A 23,067-nucleotide genomic window follows, 5' to 3' on the forward strand; every position below is an offset into this window, starting at 1 on the left:
CTAGGTTAATTACCCATTTAGTATCATGGGTCTCCTCTGTTGGAGATTGTTAGATCACTATCAAGTATGCTCAAGTGCTTGACTTTTGACATGGAATGAGGATAGGCTTTACAGTCCTCAAGTCACACATTTCATCTTTATACCTTATTTTGGCTTCTTTGAAATGTGGTCACAGGCAGATAAACTACTGGCTTGTAAATGGGAAAGGGGAAAGTTGAGAGACCGTGATCTTTGAGTCTTTTCAGTTTTGCTATTGAATTTGTCTTTTCCTGAAGTCTGTGTATTTGGAAAATACCAGACTTAGACTAGAAATATCCATGGTTCTTAGACTTGTGTGATACAGTGCAGGTATGTTTTTCTAATAAAATTTTTAGAAATTGGTAGGTTTCTCCTACAAGAATGAGGAGCTGTCTGGGTCTGTTTAGTGCCTTAAAATTTCCCAGTCCTTCACAGCACTTAAGCTGAGCATTTTTAGGAAAGTTTAATCAAATTGGCTGGTTTTGGCCAACTTTTGACGAAAAGTCAGTTTTTTGAATCATCCCTTCTCCACTGGAAAATGCAGCCTCTGTTACTTATGAGCTGCATAGGCAGCATAAGCATTACTCCAAACAGGGAAGCAGCTTAAGCTGTGAATGCTTGAGGAAGCTGGTGTGAATTTTCCTTTCTGGATCGGCTGCATGGAATGGTGCAGTGCTGTGTACAGATATTCTTATTCCAATGCAGAGTCCCACTGAAGTCAGTAGATTTGTATTTACAGACTGTTTGAAACATCAGGTCCACAGCTTTGGCTGTTAAAAACAGCCAATGGATATTCACTATAGTCTAGGTTGAAGCAAGATTAATATTTTTTGTATGTGCACAATAATGCAGCCAGACTTCATTCCTCTGCATTCTTCTATATGTACACATTTCTCTGTCAATATGCACTACAACAGAAACCCACTGGAGCAATTGCAGAGCATGAAAATATTAGAAGTACATCAAACAATACATTTCTATCCAAAAGCTTTAATACTTTGTGTGGTGTGTATTTAGAAAATGAGGTGTTGTGATTTAAGGCCTATCCTGCTTAAGTTAATTTGCTGTGAGAAAGAATAAAAGAACTGAAAATGAAGAATTAAAATTGGCTTTTCTGAAGCTCTTCTGACCTGGAAGGAGTATCAGCAATATGATACCTGAGAAGGGAACTGCCAGGATCTGCCTTATTGGAGTAGAGGAACGTCACAAAAAATCTCTCATGAATGTCACAAAAGTTGCATTTACTATTCTGGTATATTGTCATGATTGTGTCTTAGATGCAAAAATCTTATTTGTTCTCTCCATTTCCTCTGCAGAGCCACTGTGGGGAGAGTATGATCAGGCATTCATTAAATATTTTGTTCTGTGCTGTCAGTCTGCACCTCCCTCTCTCATGCTCCCTTTCATCTTTCTAAGCAATTTTCTCTCTTCTTGCTGGGGTGACTGAAAAGATCCTTTGAAGCAACCAGCTTTGACGTTTGGAAAAAAGAATTAAAAAACAAAAGAATGCTCTAATTAAGGAAATCATCAGTTAAAGCTCAAGAAAAAAATCTAAGATTTTGATCAGTTCTTTCATGTATGCCTGACAACTGCACAGCATGAGCAGAGGGGCTCATTAGAGGGTGCTCACCCCAAGTCCAGCTGAAGGAGCAGAAACACCCGTGAGTGATATGCAAGACTGCTGTTGGAGGCAAATTAAATTTGTGCTGTTTCTGCTAAATTAAATACCTATCTGCTATTCTTCACATAACACAGGCTGTGATCTACTGCCCAAGCAGTTCAGGAAAAGAGAACTTTTGCTTACAGTGGGGCTATTTAACACTGTTTCCGAAGTGAAAGTGGCCTCTAAAGGGTGTGTATGTTCTCCACTGTTGGTTTCTCTGAGAGTCAAATTCTCTGGGTCTATGTGCTTGCCCAGAGGTGTGCTTAATTGTACTTGCGTGACTTAATGAATACATAGCAAGATTAAGAGAAAGGTTTTTCAAGGCCATCCTCTTCTTTATTCCAGTGTTTTGTTCTTCCCCAGTGTTATCCCTGTCGCAGGGGCTAATACTGATACCTTGATGCTCACAGTGTGGTAGGCTGAGGAAGTTCTGAGAGTACAAACTTCACCTTGTGTCTCCATGTTTTGTGCCCACCTGCTACAAAATGCTGAATTTGGATGTTGTGAGAGCTGAGTCAGTGCTTTTCCACACAAGATTCCCCCAGCTCATTGTTCCAGCTGTGATGCCATTGTGGATAAGCAATTTCTTTTATTACTAAAGTTATACACTTGTTAATGAGATTTTGTGAAGGGTCTCTGCAGGGAGGATATCAGGAGCCAGCAGTGCCTCAGCCAGACAGTTCACAGAATCTGTAACAGTAGTGAGATACAGTTAAAAATGAATAATTGTAGCTCACACAGCCCTTTGAAAAGCAAGTGGAATGATATGAATCACTTGCATTGTTTTAGTCACTTTCTTTTTTTTGCTGAGTGAGGAATAATTTTCTGCAGTGAGGCTGTGTGCTGCTGAGGCTTTTTGCCTTACTTTCTAAGTAATTTAGTGCTTTTGAGGGAAAAAGCTAGCAAGACAGGTGGAACTCACAGAAGCCCCTGGTTTCAGCCAATTTTCTGTGTGTCCACTTCCTGGAATGAATGGTCTTCATTTAGTTATGGGGTTTCTTTCTGTGGGCCTGTAGACAGCTGCATCTTTAAAAATACAGCCACAAGCCCTCCTGCTGGAAAGCTGCACACCCACAGTGAGTTAAATGAGCCCAGAGGCAGAAGGTGACAGAACTTTGGTAGTCCCAGGAGCTTATTGCTTGCATTAATAATGTGCCTGTGTAGGAGAAATAAATTTTGACAAGAGACGGCTTGTGGAGGTAGTGCTATGATGTGAAGACTTTCCCTGCAAGAATCCATAGGCTTTATCCTTCAATGTCTCCTTGTCACCAAACACCATCCTAGGGAACTGGGCAGCTTTTGCCTGGCTGCTTCAGTGGCTTCTCTTCAAATGTTGCTGACCTTGCCTGGCTGACACACGGTTGTAACACGCTCTCTGCAGAAGGAGCCTCCTCAGTGTGGAAAGACTCTCAATTCCTAGGGGAGCATTGATGGGTTCTGGTGTCTTCCTGCTCCTTCAAGGGCACCTTGAAGAAATTGCACTGCTGGGGCTGAGCAAGAACCTTTTCCCCTGGGCAGAAAGATCTTTCATGGGCAATGGCGTTTTTTCTTATGGGGACAACAGGCGAGACAATTGCTGAATACTCTGGTCATCAGACAACACTTGCTCATGCAAATGGAACAGCTTCCACCCACTTTGCAGTTATCATGGTGGTGCTCCAGAGATCTCCGTAGTATAGCTGAGATGTGGATTCCTGTGTGGCAGTTATTTTCTCATGCACAAGTACAGCATAAGTTAAATAAAGGTGCTTTCTGGAAAAAATGTGAAGTACTGAACTCCTGAACTGCTAGCAGAACAAGGAGGAGATTGTTCTTTACTTCTTCAGTCATCAGGCTTTTGCTGACAATTATTTTGGCATGAGCACATATACAATAACTGACCATACATTTATGGAACCTCCTGAAAAAATGAGGGTTGTGCTGGTGTGTGCTTCTGCAGCCCTATCTGATGCCCACTGTGACAGAAAATACGATCTAATAGAGTAAGTCTAGTTTTAGTTTTATAGCACACTCCTGGAACATTTACTGGCAGTAGATATGGTGATACCATTTTAAGGTTGACTCCTTTGATATCTTCCATCAGATCTGGAAGAGAAGTCTGTTCCCGACAGATATTTGGGGCTTCTTGGCTGAAGCATCTTCCCAATCTTTTGACAACTTCAATGTCTCAACAATCTGAATCTAACACCCACCACCCCTAAAATATTCTCAAAGCAAGTGGCTTTCTTTAGAAATGCCCTTTCTCCAAGTTTGGGATGCTGCACATTCCTCTTCATGCATTAAATCTAGCTTGTGGGAGGATCTGATGATGTCCTCTCTTTTTACCTTCATCTGTAGCATATCAATTCTTCCTGCCCTGTAGCCGTGAAGGGTGATCCCCTCTGCGCACACCCCTCTGGCCTCCCTGTGGGTATTAAAGAGGCTGAAAAGTGAGTTTCGTGGTGCTTCTGCTGGTCCTGGAAGCTGCCGCAAGCAAAGGCTGGAAAGTCAAGTCATGTCACCAGATGACGTGGTGATCAGTGAGTAACAAATATTGTTGCCATCTTCATACTAAGAGTGACAGTTCTGTGTGACAGGCAGTATGTATTTTGAGTGTCCTTGCTTTGTAGGTCATTTCCCTGTAAGAGGAGAGTAGGTGTGTAAAGAGGTCTCTGAAAAAAGAAAGGATGCTCCTTCCCTTAGGGAGTAATTGAATCTGGCCAAGGAAGAGAGATATTTGAGTCCTGGGGTAAACCAGAGGAAGCAGCAGCAAAGCAGCAATTTGCAGCATAGTGGGGAAATGAAAGGCTGCTGAGCAAAGCTGTGAGCACACTCCAAATTCTGCTTATGTAAGAGAAAATATCTTAGAGAGCTGATATGCATAGCTGCAACCCACCAAAAACCCCTAAAAGACAGGTTGAAAGCAATGGTTGGCTTTTCTAGGACACAATGGATAGGGAGAGATTTCTTTATAAACCTCTTAAATTATTCCTCTGCCCAAGTGACTTCTAGACACTTGTCATCATCTGATCTAAAAAGTCAACAAGTCAGGTTTTTGGTGTAGGGAAGGCTAAATTTGAACACCTTCTAGGTTGTCTTTGAGGAACTCCCTATGAAAGCAGATTTCTATAAAAGCTTGTTCTAGTCTGGAATTCCATCACACAATCTGGTGCTTTGCATAAAATTAATTAGCAATCTGACCAGATTAACAATAATTTTTAGTAGTAAAGACACTGTTCTCCTGTTACCAAAATTTTTGAAAAATCATGGGACTGAATCATGAGCTCACCATAAAGTGCTTTTCCATCTTCTGTGCCTGGTCTCTGCAGATCTGCTCTGAGGGCCTTGATCTTTGCACAGCAGTTGACACCTAATGATCTCCTCCATCACGTATTGTACACACCTCAAACACTGAGAAACTGCCTCCCCAAAATGTTTCTTCTCATTTTGTAATATTTTGGGGTGGGTTATGCTTTGCTCTCTCCTGAGGGGTAGAGAGCACTGGCAAGTGCCTGGAGAAGTGGTCACATTAAAGTGTGAACCTTTCTTTGTATGGTTTTTCTCCTCACCATCTCTGTTCCACTGGCATCTCTTGGGGCACGAACTGTCTTGCACTGTGAGAAAGAACCACAGTAAAGGGAAAATAGGTACTTCCCACACCTGTGGGGAAAAAAAACATTAATAGTACACAGCTGAACTTGAAAAATGTTATACAAATCACTTTGAAACGCTTCAGTGGATTTGTAGCTGTTCTAACCAGTCTTCTACATCATGGAATCTTCCCCTACACATTATTCATTAAACAAAGATATTTATTAGAGCAGCATGTGGCATAGATAACATCTCTAGTGCAGAGGAAAGAAGTTCTAATGAGTCTTTAGACACACCTTGCTTTTGTGTGAATGGCAGGTACAACATACGCCTGAGGCCTGGGTGCAGGATTCCCACCATGGGAGCAGGTAGGAGCCAGCAAATGCCCTACAGTTGCTCCCACCCACCTCATTCATCTCTGGCTGTTGCTCTTGGGATGGTTTTCAACATCATTTATCTTGGATGCTCCATGCAGCAAACTTCCAGCTGCTCCTCAAGGGTGACTTTTAAAATCAGTACCTTTCACTTCTTTCTTAGGGGGCTCCCAAGTGTCTCTGATTTTCAGGGGTCCACCCAAAGGTACAAACACAAAAGCCATCCTTCTGGCAGGTTGGTTTTCATTCAGCATGTAGGAGGCTGCCAAGTCAGTCACTTGGAAGATGTTTAAATTAAAAGCTAAAAGGAGGTTGAAAAACCCAGATTAGATAAGAGCAGGAAGGTTATACATGTAATTGTGTATGTTTTGGCTGCTGGATAATGGTCATAATATGGAGCAAAGGCCTTCTCCAAAGAAATCAAATACACAGGCAGCATTTCTGATGACACACAGGCCTTTCCTTCAGTTATTTGGATAGGTTGTTCATTTTTCTGTACTGATAAGCATTTTTGTCTTTTAAATTTCTTTGAACTTCTCAGGCTATCAGCACAAAAAACCCGCCTTATTAACTGTACCTTGCTCCACCATCAAGGATGTTTCTCTCACACAGAGCTGTTCTTTGCAAATGTGCTGATGTTTTGACCAGGAAACTGAGTTGTTCATGACGGCAAAGTTGTCCTCTAGGCAGGAATGCTACATTCCTATCTATGTGTGTACTTATCTGCATGGATGTGACTTGGGCTTCTGAAAATATAAAACCTACACTCTTTGGATCTTGATGGAGTATTAAGCTACTTACTGGCATTCTGGATTTTACATCTTCCCAAGTCTTCAGCTCCTTCCTAAAGGAAGTAATGTTCATGAACAGCTGGAATTTTCTGTCTTCCATTATTAGTCCTCTCCCTCACAGTGAGTTGTTCCAAGGCGTCTGTGTTGACACTTCACTGCTTTATGGACCCAGTAGATGCCAGCAGCTTAAGCTCAAAAAACTTCTAACCTTCAAATATATAAGATTTATATTTGCTGTTGGAGAAAGGTCAGCTACAGGTGCTGCTGCAAACAAGTGTTAGCCACAGGACAAATGAGGTACAACAGATCTGAACAGTTCTGGGCAGCCAGTTATTATGGGAGCAGTATCTCTGGATACTTTGAGAGATTGAAACTGTTTTTTTAATTTGGAAAAAGTAGTGTCTGTTCAAAGACATACAGGATATGATGTTGAAGTCTTACAGAAATTTTAGATCTTTTATGGTAATTTTTTGAAAGAATTGTTTCAACAAACAGCAAATATGTAAGGATTTATGATTTCATTGCTTTTAGTCTAGTATCAGAGTAATAATGTTATTTATTAAGGTAATTTTGGTGAATGGATTTTAAATAATATATTATTGCCTACACCATTACTAGAGCGCTGCTATTAATATTTTAAACACATTATATAGGGCTACTGTAAGTTTGTTCTTCAGGGTATTAAAAACAGTACTTAAAAAAAAAAAAAACAGGCTCCCTTAAGGAAGACCCTCAACAGCAATAAACAAATTGTTCAAAAAACAAATCAAAAATATACAAGGAAAATTTTTTTAAATTAAAGTATTTTTGTAGAAAGTTGAAATCCCTGCAAATGATGCCTGTGGGCTCTTTAGCCGAAGAGACCACTAGCACTTAAACTTTTAATGATATGAGATGTAAGAATCCCTTTTTGTAATCGGGAAAATGCAGCCAACACTGGCATGGAATGTGGCAACCCCTTAGTAACAAGGCCAACAGCAGTCCAAATTTATTAATCACCTAAAATCTTAGAAAGATGCCCAGAGAAATCCTGTAAGTAATTCCCCAGACCAGAGTAAGTGACAGATTTGGAAGGGGAATAGCATGACAGCAAAAAACTACCTGTATCAGTATGTGCAGCAGAGCACTGCAGAAATAGCTTTTACCTCCTGCAACACTTCAAATTATTATATTTTGTTTGTTTTGGTTTCTTATGTTGTTGGTTGGCTGGTTTTGGTTTGTTACTTTGTTTTTATTAGAGCTGTTCTGCTTTTGACGAGGTCATGAGACAGTGTCCTGGCTGGCAGAGTCCCAATACCTGCTGGCCAGGGAGAAGCAGGGACAGTGTGGAACATGAGGGAGGTTTGGGAAATGAAAGGACAAGGGGGCAGTGGTGTGTGCAGCCCTACTGCAGGGTGAGGAAAAGTGACCCTCTCTGCAGAGGCCCTGCCAGTATGGGTGGCAGTGGGTGAGAGGGCAGCAATAGCTTCTTTGGTAGATTCCTTCTGCTGGTGGATCTTGTGCTAGGGACTCACAGGATTCACGCTGCCACTGTGCAGTTTCTCATGTCCAACAGGAAGGTCACAGGGCAAGAGCCTGTTTCTTTGCCCAGTTCACAGTGAACAATTCACACTAAAATTCATAGTTGCAAAGAAAAGACAGAGATGGATCCTCCTTCCAGCAGCCAGTCACTGTTGTAGTTTTGTTCCTACAGACGCTGTGTGAGACCTGCCTGCAAATTCAGCAGTTGAGTCAAAGCAGGACTTTGGGTCCCTGGCATTCTGGACAAACATCTTCTGCACTCAGGTGCATTGCATATTCTCAAGGCAGACTCACTGAGATGAAAAATTTCAGATCTTCCTAAAGAATGCTTCACTCAAAAATTACCCAATACTGGTTAGTTTAGACTAGATCAAATACAGGAGGATCTCCCTCCCCACTGTGGCTCATAGTCAGCTCCTGTCTGGGATGGTGGGTTTGTGGCTGTGGGCCCCTGCCAGACTTCACTGAGTGGGTGAAGCAGTGCTATGTGCAGAAAGAGCAGAGACCCCAACCAGTACCTCTGCAGAGTACTACAGTGCTTTACAAGGAATTCTGCTCAGGCTGATACTGTACTGAATTGCATTGTCAAAGATGCTGGGTTTTGAAATGTCAGCTGAACCATAGTTTCTTTTCCTTTCCTGCTGACTGTCAAGTTGAAACTTCTGGCTTATTTCATATATCCTCCACTGTTGGCCAAACAACTCCAAAACAAAAAGTGGTTCTGTTGTTCAAACCTGTTTGTGTTGAAACCATGGTGGCAGCCATCTACTGCTGTATTTATACTTAACTTACCAGGACACTTGGAGATACCTTAACGCTGGAAAGTTCTTGAACCTCTGAGAAGCAACAGAAGATGCGATATAGGATGACTCAGACACATCACTGATTTGCTACACACCCTTCAGCAGCTCATACCACCTCTCTTATTGTAAGTAACCTTACGTTCATTTTGATGTTTTAGCTATTGCAGCTATTTTGCAAAATAGTTATCAGCATCTCAGCTAGATGCTATGACAGAACCAATTAATTAACATTAGTGAAGCATTTGGAATTCTTGGATAGAGGATACTACAGAAAAACAAATTATCCCTTTGCAAATCAAAATTCCATTCTATTCTTAAATAATTGTATTATCTTTGTCTGATGGCAAAAACCAAGACAGAGTTGCCTGAAGACATCCTTAATCAGAGATTTGTCCTTTTCAGATTAAAAAAACCCCAACTTCTGTAGTGAGCATTTTCACTAGCTATGAAACAACAGAAAAGCGTCCATGCTAAGGTGTTAATTACTTTGCGGCTACAGAAGGGAAGAAGCCTGAGACACGCATCCAATTACTAAGCTATTCAGGCTATGGAGGAAACTAAAGACCTACAGCTCCATTAAAAGCTAGAAGTTAGAGGTTTTTATCTCAGGAGTCCTACAGTTGAGAAAATTATTTAATCACTGCTGCCTTGGTTGCCTCAGTGGGTTCCCTTTTCCACTTATTGTGACTGTACTTTTTTACTATAAGTCCTATTTAAAATGTTGTCTTTGTAGTCCATCTTGACACCCCTTGAGCTTCCCATCTTCAGCTTCCCTGACAATAATCCCTAGATGCAACAGTAGGGACGTGTAGAACAAGTGTGCACACAAACACTGTAATTGTGTCCAATAAAGTAAATCTGGCCTTATATTAATTGTAACCAGCTGGTGGAAACTGAGCTGTCTCTGCTTTTACTTCAAGAGTTTAAAAAGATAACTGGTAGTGAGTTTTTTGTTCTTGCAGATAGAGGGAAATATCTGCCTCCAGTAAAAGCTGTGGAATGAAGTTGCCTGGAGTGGGCATGCTACAGCTTAACCAAGGCCACTGTGGCAGTCATATTCTTTCACAGTGTGAGATGGCACTTTTCCACAGCCTTTACCCAGTATCAGGACATCAGCCTTTTTCCATTAACTTGACCTTCCTGCAGCTCTGTGGTTTCCTGTGCTTGTTCTGGTGTGAATTTCCTTCCATCCCCAACTTTGTTATGCAGCTTTTACTTCAGGAGACAAGAGGTTTGCCTTTGTTTCGATAAGTGGGAACTGCTGAGGACACAAAAATCATGGCATACTTTTAGCTTTATGGCTTACATGACTTAGTCATGAACTTGGTTGTTACCATTTAATCATGAAAGACTTAATGAATTTGGCTGGTATATATGATGACCCAATAACAACTCATACACTGTGCTGTTTTCTCTGCAGTTAGGAAATAGGTAACAATTGCATTTAAAGTGTAATAACTTGCCCTGAACATTGCCAAGGAGGACTCCTTTATATGATCCTTGTTTCTCCTCTATTAGATTCCTTCAAATACTGTCACCATTTTAAGTCATTCTAGTTGGAATGCAAACTGGATCAAATATAGTTACATTAAACGGTGATATCCAGCTTCCACTGGAAGATTATGAAGCATGAGCAGTCCCTAAGACTGTATAGGTTGAAACCCATGGTACTGTGACATGATATAGTGGCAGTAACGTGCAAACACAGCTGTCATTTGAACTTGGCTATTGGCATTGTCATGAGGACAGCTGAAGCAGGTGTGAGACCAGTGCTGGCCAGATATCCCAACCACGCGATGATTTGATGCGGCTGAAAGTCAAGATGAAATTGATTCTATAAAACTTCCTTTGGTTTATACCCTTGCAACGTGTACCTAAAATCCCATAGCTCAGATCAAAACTTCCAGCCCCGGCAAAACCACCAGTTTGGGATGATAGAGGGGCCGTGGAGCACACTCCGGCCAGCCCCACGCTGCACTGCGTGCGGCAGCAGAACCCTCGCCGGGACCGCGGCACACTCGGGTCTGTGTGCCAATGGAAGAAGGGTGTGATGCTTCCTAGTGGCCTTCCAGCACTGGAGCAGCATCATTTCTCCTTGACACGCGTGAATGCGCTGCTGCCTGCCCCTGCCCCTTTCTCTTGTGTCTGTGTGTCGCTGCCTGGTGGCTACTCCCTTGTCTCCCTGTGGCTGGGGCGGGGAAGGGGCCCATTGCCCGGGCTTGTTCCGCAGGACAAACCGGGGCAAGCGCAGCGGTGCCTGCCCGGCCGTGGCGCAGCACCCGCCGCGACCCCCTCCGGGGCCGGGGGGGGTCCCCGGCAGCCCTGCCGGCCGGGCTCGGGCGGGTCCGGCGGTGCCAGCTCCTGGTTTGCAGCCAGGTTCCGCCCTGCGGGGCCGCCCCCCGGCCCGCCCGTCCCCGCCCCGCCGGCGTGGCTCCGCGGCCGCGCATTGTGCGCCAGCCGCTGCCCGGGCGGAGCTCTGGGAGGGGTCGTGGCCACCCAGCAGCCCCGACCCCGCCGGGCCGGGCCTCGCCGCAGCTCTGCCCTCGGGGGCGCCGTCCGGGCTCGGGCGCGGTGAGTGGGGGTCCGGGGGGAGCGGGTGATGCCATCCAGCCGGGGCTCGCCCCGCAGAGCTGGGCGAAGCGGGCGGAGGTCTGAGCTCGGCCCCCGCCGGGCGGGCGAGGGCGGCGGTGCCGGCGGCTCGGGGGGCGGCTCCGAGCACCCCCGGCCGGCAGGAGGGTCGGGGGCTCTCGGTGAGAGCCGTGGGCGCGGGGGCTCCTGGCTTTGTTCACGGCTGTGAGCTGCGGTGGCACAGCCCTGGCGGTCTGTCGGAAGGTCCCTGGCAATGCTGGAGCTCGGGCTCGCAGGTTTTGCTCCCTGCGTGAGTGTTCAGTGTTTGTGCGGACACTGCTCTCCTTCTCTTCCAGTCTGCAATAGCGATCTCAGGTAACTGGAGTGGGCTGTAAATGTGATTCCTGTGGTCTGACTGCTGTAAGCTTTATTTACGCAAGCAAGACCTCCATGCATGAGCAAAAGATATTTTTGCAGAATTATTTTGCATGCTTCCACCCTGAAATGCACAGTCTCCGATGGCTCATGCAGGAGATGGGCTTGTCCCTTTCAGTGTGTGTGTGTGTGTGCGGTCGTTGTTAGTTTTGGCAGCTCCTAAGTGATCATTGGTAAAGGTCCGGTGTCTTCGTGTTCTTCAGCAATGTATTAGGCTGGATGTGTGCCTGTGTTTTGATATTGCAGAAGCAACAAGACTGAGCAGCCTTTAAAGAAGGTTAAAGGAAATTGTTTAGCATTCCTAATGCTTATCATTTCCAGCTGGCATACTTGTAAGCAAGTCATGGTAAATTGCAGGAAGCAATTAGATTTTGTATTTACTAGCACGTTGATGTATAATAGAAGATAGGGCTAAAACTAAATTTTGATGCTTCATTTAAAATAAATTCTTGTCATTTCTTCTGTCTGTTGCACCTGTTAGCTCTTAGGGAAAGACAATTATTAGGTGATGATTAGGCAGCTTTCTTACAACTTTAATTAAAGGAATACTTCACTATAGGCCAGCTACAGAATAATGGACCCGCTTGTCGTCTGGTACGTAGTTGAGTGTAGAGCCGTGGTACTGCCTGGCAAAACTGTTCTTTGACTGTAACTTCTCCTGTAGCCAAAACAGAGCTAAAACTTCATTCTAAGAGTCAGGTGAATACAGTGTATAAATTTAGTTCCTCTGTGGTAGACTAGTGGTAAGTGTCTTATTATGAAACATGTGTTGACAGGGATTTCATATCTATAATATACATTGTTGATTGAGTGACTTCATGCTTCATCTCACTGTTTCTTATTAATAATCTAATTAGGGGAAAACTCTGGAAGGAATATGGAATTAAGACACAGTCCCAGTGGAACTCAGTAAAAAAGACATTGCAGAGCAGACAGTGTATGAGGAATTTCCAGAAGTACTTACTCATCACCCAAGACACAGACAGATTTTGAATACTCCTAGCTTGTATTTAGCCTCCAGAGTTAATTGCTAGATTTTCAGGTCTTTCTTTTCACTATTCAAACTTTTATATCCAGAGTGCTTTGGAAGATATTGAGGGAAATGTGTCTGTTGTAAGCCAAATTCTTTATCTTCAATGCATGCGAAAATCACACCCTGAGCACTTAAAAAAATCTGATCCTTGGATTGCAGTCATAACTCCTACCACTTCCATTCTGGAGGCACTTCCATTTAATTTGTGTAACAGATAGAATTACAGTAGTAAAATCTAGCCACAATAAGGCACGCCAGTAAAATTACTTTAATTAATTTTTTTTGTAATGTAGAAGCTGTCGGGATTGATGAGCAGCTCTGTAAATACAGTAACAGTATGTAGCACTTAATCTCTGAACAAAAGTAATAGGTAATGGCTAAAAATAGTATTTACTCTTTCAACAGTAGAGTTAAATATGGATATAAACTGCAGCAAGATAGAGTGGTCCAGAGCTGGAGGCTCAGATCATTCATGCTTGCTGACGTGGCCTACTTCTTTATTTTCCTTTCAAGTATCACTTTTGTGTGTGTGTTTGATAATAAATCAAAATGCAAATCAAAAAGCCGTTCTTTAAAGTGAAAACTGGAGCATGTTTTGCTGCACCATGAAGGCACTGTAATTTCTAGAATGTGTTCTGATCCCGTGTAGCTCAGCACAAACTGCTGAGCTGCGTTGAGGTTGTGCCTCCATTTGCACGAGTGGCTGGTCTCGCACGTGGGAGACAACATCTTTGTGTCAGGGAGAACTGTTAGGTCTGATTCTGATCATTTAACACTGTTTGAAGTGGTTCGATGTCACTGCTCAATAAATGCTTTCATAAAAAGGTCAGTGAAAAATTTGCCTTTCCAGTAGCCCTGTCACAGCCTCTCAATGAACTGTTGAATTGTGAGAGCTGGTGATTATCTGCCTACATCTCTGGCCCGGGACTCATTGAGCACAAAGAAGAGAAGAAAATGACAAGTGCTTGTCCAGCAGCACATCCTCTTGGAGATGTTTGCTTTCCCCCAGTTTAATAGGATAAGGCTGGTGAGTTTGAGGTGTCGTTGAAAGAGTGATTAATTAGCTAGTGCATATTTAGCCCTTGGAAGATGGGAAATAATGTATGGGGATGATTTGAATTAAATACATTTATTCTCTACTATTAAAGAAATTCTTTGCTCTCTCTGTGTCTCAAGTTGGAGCTCTAGGAAATTTTAAAACATTATTTAAGCTGTGGTTTAGGTTTCTTTAAACAGAAGAGTATGGGAAAGACTTTCAACAGAAAAAATAATAGGTAAAGATTTTCTTGTTTAAGCCATATTTTTAGTAGCAGCAAATCTGTGTATATGGGAATGAGAAAAAGGGAGTTTAATGGAAGTAAGCAAGGAACTGTCATGTGAGGTAAAATTCTGATATTGTTCTCTCAGGTCATCCTGGAAATACATTTGCATTTAAAATTTCCAGGCGAACCAAGCTGTAGGACCAGTGCAGAATGCTAAATGAAACCTGACAGCTAACTGAAAACACCACTCTGGGGCTGGGCATTCCTCTGCTCACACAATTGAGTTGAAGATTGTTTCTTTTAATGATTATGGATCTCAAATGAAGACTGGTTCTGAAAACAAATGGGATGTCAATTTTATTCTGAGATATTTTCACTTGAAATATGTTTACTTTCTGTCACGTTACCCTGCAACTGCTTGAAAACTCACAGAAACTGTGAAGAGCAAATTTCTTTCTGTCCATCAGATAGCCACAATATACTCCTTTGTGTTGCTTAGGCTGAAATTCAATCTGCTTGGGAGGCTGATGAGTGGATTGGGGCACAGCTGTCATCCCAAAGATACTGGGCATCACCACAGAGGTACCTTTATGTTGCCTGTTCGAGCAGACAAAGTAGCAGCTCTTTCAGGAAATGTGGTGATGCATTTCCTGAACAAGAGTAAATCCTGCTTCTGCTCAGGAGTAGTGAGATGTAGAAGCTAGGATGATGGCAGCTGAGGAAGGAATGTCAAAGGGACCATGGGAGGCATCAGAAGAGATTGGTGAGTTTTGCCTTTTCATGTGTCAAACTTGTGTGCCTGCAGTTATTGGCAATAAACTGTCGCTGTGCAGACACACCAATGATGCAGAACAATCTGAAGAGACTGAGGGTTGGAAAGAGAGAAGAAAATGATTGGTAGGTTAATGTGTGTATTGGGTGTGAAAGGGCACTTGCAGTCACAGGGCTGGAACAAATCAAGGGCCTGTGCTTGGCTGTGGCTGCTGCAGTGCCGCAGTTGTACGGAAGCGCAGTGGTCCATGATATCCCAGTTATGAATAGAAAAATAACAGGCTTTACACATGCAGTCTGGATGCATATTTAGCTCCCTGGCATAACTGTAAGGTGCTTGCCCTTGGAAAGTTTCTGAGGGAACGGAAAGAGCTGATTAGGAGGGCAAAGTGACTGATTTCTGAGGAATGATTAAAAATACTTAACATAAATCATCTGAGAAGCAAAGACTCCCATTGATTTCAGGTATGACTACTCAAGAATCATAATCTCTTAGCCTTTGCAAGAGGGTGTGATTGGACATAATGGGCTGCAAAGGAGAAGGTACCTTGAACATCAAGAAAAGCTGCTTGCAATGAAGCTAAATCTTCTATGAAAAATGGTGGTAATGTTGTTTGGTGTTGTATAACACTTACACAGAGCTGGGAAAAATGTTCTGCAGGGTTGGTCATTTGGAGTCCCATCTTCCCTGGCTGAGCTGTGCCTGGGAATTAGGGTGCAGGTTTTGGAAACAAAACTCTTCAGTCTGCCAGGTCAGCTCCTCTGTTGGAAGCTGGCTGCTAAGCCCCTGTCTGTAGTCTGCTTGAAGGGCAGTCATTCCCTGGTAGCTTGGGTTGTATGGATGAATTAATGGGTCTCGTTCCATCTTTAGCCTCTGATCCAGGACATACATGAGCATCAGCTGGCTGCTGGCATTCTGTAAAACAAATGCTGGAGCATCTTGAACTCTTTTGATCATTGGTGGTGAGGGAATATGGAAGGAGGCAAGTGATGAAGGTGCTCCGGTGGTGAGCAGAGCAGGCTGGGCTGGAAACAGTGCTCGTCCATCCCGCCCGCCGTTACCCGCCTCAGGGAGCGCTCGCGCCGCCGGGAGCCATTGCAGCGCCCCTGGAACTGCGGCCTGGTCTGTGCTCCGCTCCTTTGCCGTGGTACATGCCTATGTGCTGGTAGGGAACTGCTGCTCCTTTTCCCATTTCTTTGCCTCAAAGCCCCTTAATTTCAAAGTTATAATGATTTGGAGGGAAGGGGGTCACATTTTCCATTCCAAGGTAGGTTCCCACCTTCCCTGGCGGATACCTGGCCTTCAAACCAGGACACCTATCAGTGGAGGCTGGATCAATCCAGTTCACAGTGCCAGGAAAAATACATACTTGTGGTAATTCTGGCATCCCTGATGACAGAAAGTATTGGAAAATATGAGAAAGACTTCGTTCTTATAAAATATCCAAGTTGGTTTTGTGTAACTGAGAAGCAGCTTGCAAAGTTCAGATAAGAAACCAGATGTTGGCCTGAATTAGTGAGATCTGCTAGCATGAATCAAATTTGGCATTGCAGCATGCTTCCCAAATTAATTCTGCCATGTATAATTCCAGTGTGAGTTGATTTTCTATTTTATTCTGCAAGATTTCTGTTCATTTATCATCATTAAGCTGTTTCCTGGAGATACTCAGGCTTAAGTGTGTGCCTATGTGACTACCAGAATTGTCTGCAGTTACACAGACAGAAAATATTAATCCAGGTTAAGAGGTAAATTTTTCCCATGTACTGTGTATACTGTGTTTCAGTCACCATTTCTCAGTTTACCTGAATATTTGATTTGAAGAATTATCCCAGCCACTAATAAGATACAAGGTTTATGCTTAGCTTATTATGCTCATGTACAGTAAATTCTTTCTTTTGCTGTTTTTAACATTAGTAATACACTTCTGGCATAATCTCTTCTAAATTTTTTTGCTGGGAAAAGAGTATGCAAAAGAATATTTATTAGCTGATTTAAATTCAATTAACTTCATTTCCCTTTCATGGAGTTTTTAACAATGCTTAATGAGAGATGTAACTGAATTGCAGAGCTGTTACTTTCCTGTGAATACATCGAGATCTTTGCTGAATTTTCATGAAGGTTTCTTGATCATTCACACTTTAATCTTGGCCTTCATAATTATTTTGTAGCATAAGAAAAGTCCAGTAGATGCTAATTCTATTAACCTTTGTTATGCTTATTTAACAAATAGTTCCAGTTCCTCATTTATCTGCCTTAGTATCTGTTGTTTATTGGTGATTTTTTTCTGCCTTTAAACCCCTGGGCTGAGGCACTGAGACCACCCTTTACTAGGCAGAGTATAAACACAAAGCAAAGTGCATTCCCTGCCTTGCACATTGACACTTTCATTTTATGGCTGTGTGAGGGAGATTCCTCTTAACTGCCTTGTACTCAGACCTCTGCAGACGCTCAGTTGCCACTTCAGCCACATTTAGAAAGTAAATCTCCAGCTTAGGGAAAAAATAATTAAAATTAAGCACCATTGTTGCTGAAAAAATTATTGTGCTTGTTGGAAGATGCAAGAATTTAAGTTTATAAAGACTATCATCTGCATGCATAGGCAAAAATGTGATGCTCTTTCTTCTCTGCCTTTCTTTTGCTCTCATTCAAGTCAATGGGCTGATAAATGCTTGGAAGTTGTGTATCCCTATTAGCCTCCTTGTTTGCTTGCCTTCTTTCAACAGCTTCTCCATTCACAGTGTTAAACAACAGGAGAAGAAAAACGCTTATAAAATAAAAATACTCTAATATTGTGTAATCCTGTGAAGAATGGTGTCCTGCTAGAAGGGTTCATTTCTTGTCCTAAAGTCTGTTATGGCAAGAAGAGTGATAAAAGCACACTGAAATTGCAGATCATTGCACTGCTGAACACAGACTCCTGTGTGTGGAGCACTCTGAAGTCTGGGAAGACTGGAGTCTGGAGTGTGATTTTGTGGGAGCTTGTGGATGGTAGGGCAGTTAACTGAGCTAGGCTCTTTCCTAAGCATTTCTTAAGCATTCCTTGTTTTTCCTTTGGTTTTCCATGCAGGGACACAGATGTACATGGATAAACATGCAGAGACACACGGTGTGTACAGACTGAGCATGATAGCTGAGCCACTACTGTTAAACCAGCGGCCACTGCTCTGCTGGGTGTGCAGTGTGTCCTCCCTAGGGCCTGGTGTAACCTTGTTTGGGGAATTACAGAGCATGTGGCTCCCAGAAGCACACATTATGCATCTAGATGATGTAGTTCTTCTACTGACACAGCTGGTGAAAATGTGTATGAGACTTGCCATTCTTTTCAGCCAGGAGAGTGCATATCCAGCCAGACCCTGGATGGCCTCTGTGAGGTGATCCCATCAGCTGCTGAGAAGGTTGGATGCAGCTTTAAACTCTGGGACATACCCTTGGATGCTCCTTGCTTGGTGGTGTTACAGGGAATGTGGAAAATGCAGCATAGCCAGGAAGGTGGCATCTGTTGGGATTCCTGCTCGATCCGTCGGAGTTTTTCAAAACCCAGTAGAGCCTTGAAGAGCTCAGAATGACTTTCTATCCACAAGCCTTACTAAACAATATCCATGTAACTTGGGGCAGTGATCTGATCTTTGGCTATGACTCAACTCCTTATGGGATCCCATGTCGTCTGGAGGCAGGTTGTGGTTTGGGATGGCCACAGTGATCAGGAAACCTTCTGGAGGGGCAGAACTTAGGTAGTCATTGCTACTGCTTTGGCTGGCTGCAGAGCTCTGTGCAGAGCACAGAGATCCCAGATATAAGCAAGTAAAAGACTTTGCTTTGGTTCCCCCTTATCGGTGTTGGCTTTTTTTTTTTAACTCCTGCATCTACTATGCTGCACATTCTCCCACCTGCCTGTATGAATGAGACAGTCGTGGAGCAGATTTATTAAGCTGATAAAGAACAGGAAGAAACAGTGGAATTAGTGGAGTTTGAAGACAGTTCATGCCACTGAGCAGCACAGTATGCTCTGGTGGAATAAAGTACTTGCAAGATGGTGCCCTTGGTCAGGATTTGCAAAGTCATAGGGGATATTTGAAGCTGTTTAAGAGAGACTTGTTTTGATTATGCTTTAAAAACACTTTATTTTGCTGACTACAGCAAAGCCCTTATCTTCCTACCTTGGGAACAAAAATCTCTAGGATGTGAGTGCTGCAGATTCTGCTCACACCAGTATTCAGTTTGTTCTTAATTTATGATGGTTTTAGTTTACTGTGAGGAAATAAAAGGGATTGTGGCTCTTTGGGAGGTGACAGGAGATGTCTGGGAATAGTGACTCCAGCCCTGATGCAAACAGATCTCCGTGTTCACGTCTTGTAGCTGCAGTGGGGGTGCAATGGCCTAGTTGCACTGTCCTGTTGCAGACTTGGGTGAATTCTGGAGGAGCACATGGGTAAGAAATCAGTGAGTGCGGAGAAGCTGAGCGATGCCTGTGCATTTAGAGTAGCCAGAGGTGCTGATTATTCAGTACTGAGTTTTTAGGTACAGCAGCACCATGTGCCCTCCTCCTTGGGGCTTTCCCATGCCAACAGTGCTATCTTGGGCTGTAGCTGAATCCTGCAGCACTGGCAGCCGTGTCTTGGCACTGTCCTGCTTCCCATCCCTCCTTCTTCCCCACCCTCTCTGATTGCGTTTCAGTTTCTTCCATGTAAGAACTGTAAATTACTAGAGTAAACCTATTACTCTCTGGGGTTGTGTTTGTCTGTTGCTCATTTTAATAAATTGAGCTGTTCAGCAACCTTAAAATCATGTAAATTAAGGTACTAGGTCATGTTGGAGGCTCTTACTTTTTACTAAATGTAAGAGCAAATCTTGCAAGCCTGAAGGAATACAAGGGAAATATTTACTACATCCTTTATGCATGGAATAACTTAGGGAAGGATGCAGAATGGCCAGCTCTGCTGTACCTCACCTAAGTGAAGTGCAGTGCAGCTCTCTGGTACCTCAGTGAAAGATGGATACTGGCACAGCACAGCTGGATGTGACCTTGTGCCTTGTCCCAGCAAGGTTGTGCAGTGGGGGACAGCAGCAGCAGGAAACAAGGACAGAAAGGATTCCCAGGAAAACCTGGGTCTTCTGAAGTCACCATGAAGCTAAAGCAATTTAAAACCTCACCAATTCAATCCACCACCTTTGGTGGAGAACAGAAATCTGGCCTTTGTTTCAGTTATTTCTGGTTCAGCCACCAAAATGCCTTTGTGTTTGGACCTGAAGCCAGTCTGGCTAATGCCATCTTGGGGGAAGAGCCTTCCTCTTAAGGGAATACCAAGCCTGCAGGTCCTCTGTTTCCACAGGGAGTATTTGTGCTCAAACAGAAGCAAGCAGAGCTTTTTACTGAATCAAAAATCCTTGACTCCCTCCATTGTGTTTGCCTACTGCCTCCTGCAGTCTGCTGTTAGCTGTGCTTTCATGGCTCCCTGGCAGTGTCTCCCCCGTCGCATTTCTTTGTATGTTTTCCATGAGCACAAAGGCATCTGTGTTAATCTCTCATTTTGCAGGTGGTTTCACATTCTCTTCCAGCCTTTATCTGTCTCCTTTTTCTCAGCTTTGTCCCAAGATGGAAGTCACATTTGGTAAAGATTAGAAACAAATACGTATAAGAGGGATTAACCTGAGTTTTCAAGGCTTGAAGATGACTATGAAGGGAAAACAAGTGCACTTACACCCTTCTTTAATTCTCTTGGATTTTTTTTTAATATCATGCCAGATCCAGCTCAGCCTGTTTCTGTTACTGTAGTAGGACAGGCAGGGCAAGAGGGGCTCTTGCATTTTTTTCTTAGCAAAACTTGAAGATGTCTGGTCAAATCCCACCACTTTAGATAGCCATATTAAATCAGCTCTTGAAGGCCTGCCTACAGACTACTCCATCCCTGAAGAAAATGGACTTGGAGGGCTGGGAAGGAGGAGTGTTCCCTTCATTTTGATTTTGTCTTTCACTTTTGAGGGCTCCTTTTGTTTATCTGGGTTTTTTTTTTTTTTTTCATTTCTTTGAGCATCACTGTCATGACAGAAATGTAACCTTTTAGAAAGACTGTCTCTCTTTTCCTGCCCTTTAATTAGCAGGAGAGAGCTACTAAAAATCATCCCATCAATATTTCTGCAAAATCAGGATATTTCTGGTGTATATATAGAGTAAAAAAATTGAAGAAAACCCCTGGACTTAATAGCAGTCATACAGTATTCATAGTAGTCTTTCAGCTTCTTCTGAGGCTTCAGAATTAATTTTGAGGCATGGAATGGTAATTTTTAAATTACCTTAAGTAAAGTGCTGCTGAAGGATAAAAAAATCTGCATTGACCCTGTGTGGAGAATGTAGCACCAAGGATCTGGCCTATCTTTCTTTGGGAACTGCTGCCTTATCACCATCTCAGTGACACCTTTGGAATTTAGTGAGATGCTGACTCAGCATGGCATAAACAAAGTCCACCAGCCTTTTGTGACATCTTGACTTTTTCTCCCTCATTGTTTGAAAATGAAAGGATATAGGGGTTTTCAGGTTTGTTTTTGAGTCATCTGGCTTCCTGCTGTGAGATTTTGTGGAAACACTTACACTGTTCTTTAGTTACCCATAAATGATTGTGCCTGGAATGTATCCTGGGAGAACACATGCTTCTATTTTTGCTTAATGCTTAATTATCTTTTTTTGTACTGCATTCCCACAGCAGCTACCTCTGTCAAATTTGGGTCTGTGAGTCTGTTACTGAGGTTCCACAGTTTGAGAATAATGAAAACCCCAAGAAATAAGAATTCTAAATCTTTCAATACAACTGCTTTTAGGCTATTTGGTAAATGTTGAGGAGCCTGCTCAGTAAGGCCAGGGGGAAAAAATTGCCTGACTTGCAGTTAATTTTTACTGAGTGTAATCACACCTTCAAGGTGGGATTGCCCTTGATGGTCAGAGATAGTTTTTCCTGAATTAAAACTCTAAGAAATGGCGCTTAGGTTTGTGCAGGCTTTTGAGCGTCTTTCAGGTTTGGATTTAGTTTTTGAGGAGTTTCCCCTCTTAGTTTGCTTTGCCCGGACCCTTGGCAGCTTCCCAGCACTGTTCTCTGACCTGATGGGAAGAAGTGGAGAAACAGTGCTCTCTAATTCAACGGAGGTTGGGCGATTTTGTGAAGGTTAGAGCTCTTATCATTTGGTATTGTCCACCATCACAGATGCAACAAGCTCCCCAGTATGCCTTGCTACCCAGATTCTTCCTCCACTTCAGTTATCACCTAATTTTTGCTATCGTAATTTTGTACGATTTTCCAGAGTTTGGTTTCATATGTAGCAAAATCTTCTGTTTGGGTTGTGCCATGGATCTAAAATATAAATCTGTTGTTCTTCAGTTACTTGTCATATCAGATCTCTAGTGTTTGCTCTGTTGTCCTGGAAGCTTGAAAACTCTTCAACTGTATCGTCTTTTGTTGAAGAAGCAGTTTTGTTCAGGTTTTAAATTACTTTGGCTACTCACACGGGGTTGTCACCTGCTTGCAACAGGACACTGGAACTAATGTTTAAAAAACTCATAGGTTTGTGTTCTTCTTTTCCCATCAGAAACTTTAATTGAGGCTTTTGATGGATGATTCAGATAAAGCACAGCAAAGGTGCTGCACTGCCATCAAGTTTGCAAACTACTCCTTCCAGTTAAAATATGGAGAGTCCCTTTTGCCGTGGCTCTTTGGTCATGCCCCTTTGCCAGCAGTTAGTCTTGCATGTGTCTGCTGAGCAGAGCCAGTTGAGGTAAAATCAAAAAGCTCAGATTAACCTGAGGATCGGAGATGCGTCAGTGAGGATGGCTGTTCTAGTTCTGCTCTGGCTGTTCCTCTTCTGGCCGGGCAGGAGGGATTCCCAGGCTGGTGACTGCTTTAACCCTCCTGCTTGCACCCACTAAGAGATCTGTTTGCACAGGGTGACAGTGTCCAAGCAGAAGTTTTGACTGGTTTAGATAAATTTATTTAACTGTTCTGGCAGAGCTAGAGGGTTCCTGTGAGTTTGGATAATGTGTTAGTCTGCAAAATGTTCGCCTTTACATTCCTCTCCCAATGTTATTGTTTTTCTATCAGCTCCTTTCTTCTGTTTTGCCTGGTGAGAGGCTGATGCTTGAGGCTGAGTCTCCTGCACAAGGTACAAGGTCCATGTGCCTTTGTACAGGGTCACAAAGCTCACAGAGTGCAATGTTAGTAGCAGAAGGCCTGTGTTCTCTCAGGAGGTCATACTCTTCCTATGCTGCAAACTA

At 43.1% G+C, this 23,067-nt stretch overlaps 1 protein-coding gene across 3 annotated transcripts in view; it reads left to right on the forward strand.

Moving 5' to 3' along the window:
• Positions 1-11,179: 11,179 nt before the first annotated feature.
• PRR5 (proline rich 5) overlaps positions 11,180-23,067 on the forward strand; it is a 70,973-nt gene continuing 59,085 nt past the window's right edge. For 2 of the 3 annotated variants that reach the window (XM_039698273.1, XM_039698270.1), the window contains exon 1: positions 11,180-11,311. The gene's annotated coding sequence lies outside the window, so the exon portion shown is untranslated. Of the gene's footprint in view, positions 11,312-11,517; positions 11,684-23,067 lie in introns of those variants that run through there. The other variant, XM_039698271.1, reaches the window with a different exon arrangement.

Source organism: Passer montanus, unplaced genomic scaffold (assembly GCF_014805655.1).
Source record: "Passer montanus isolate IOZ18808 unplaced genomic scaffold, ASM1480565v1 scaffold122, whole genome shotgun sequence".
In the NCBI taxonomy this organism is placed as follows: Eukaryota; Metazoa; Chordata; class Aves; order Passeriformes; family Passeridae; genus Passer; species Passer montanus.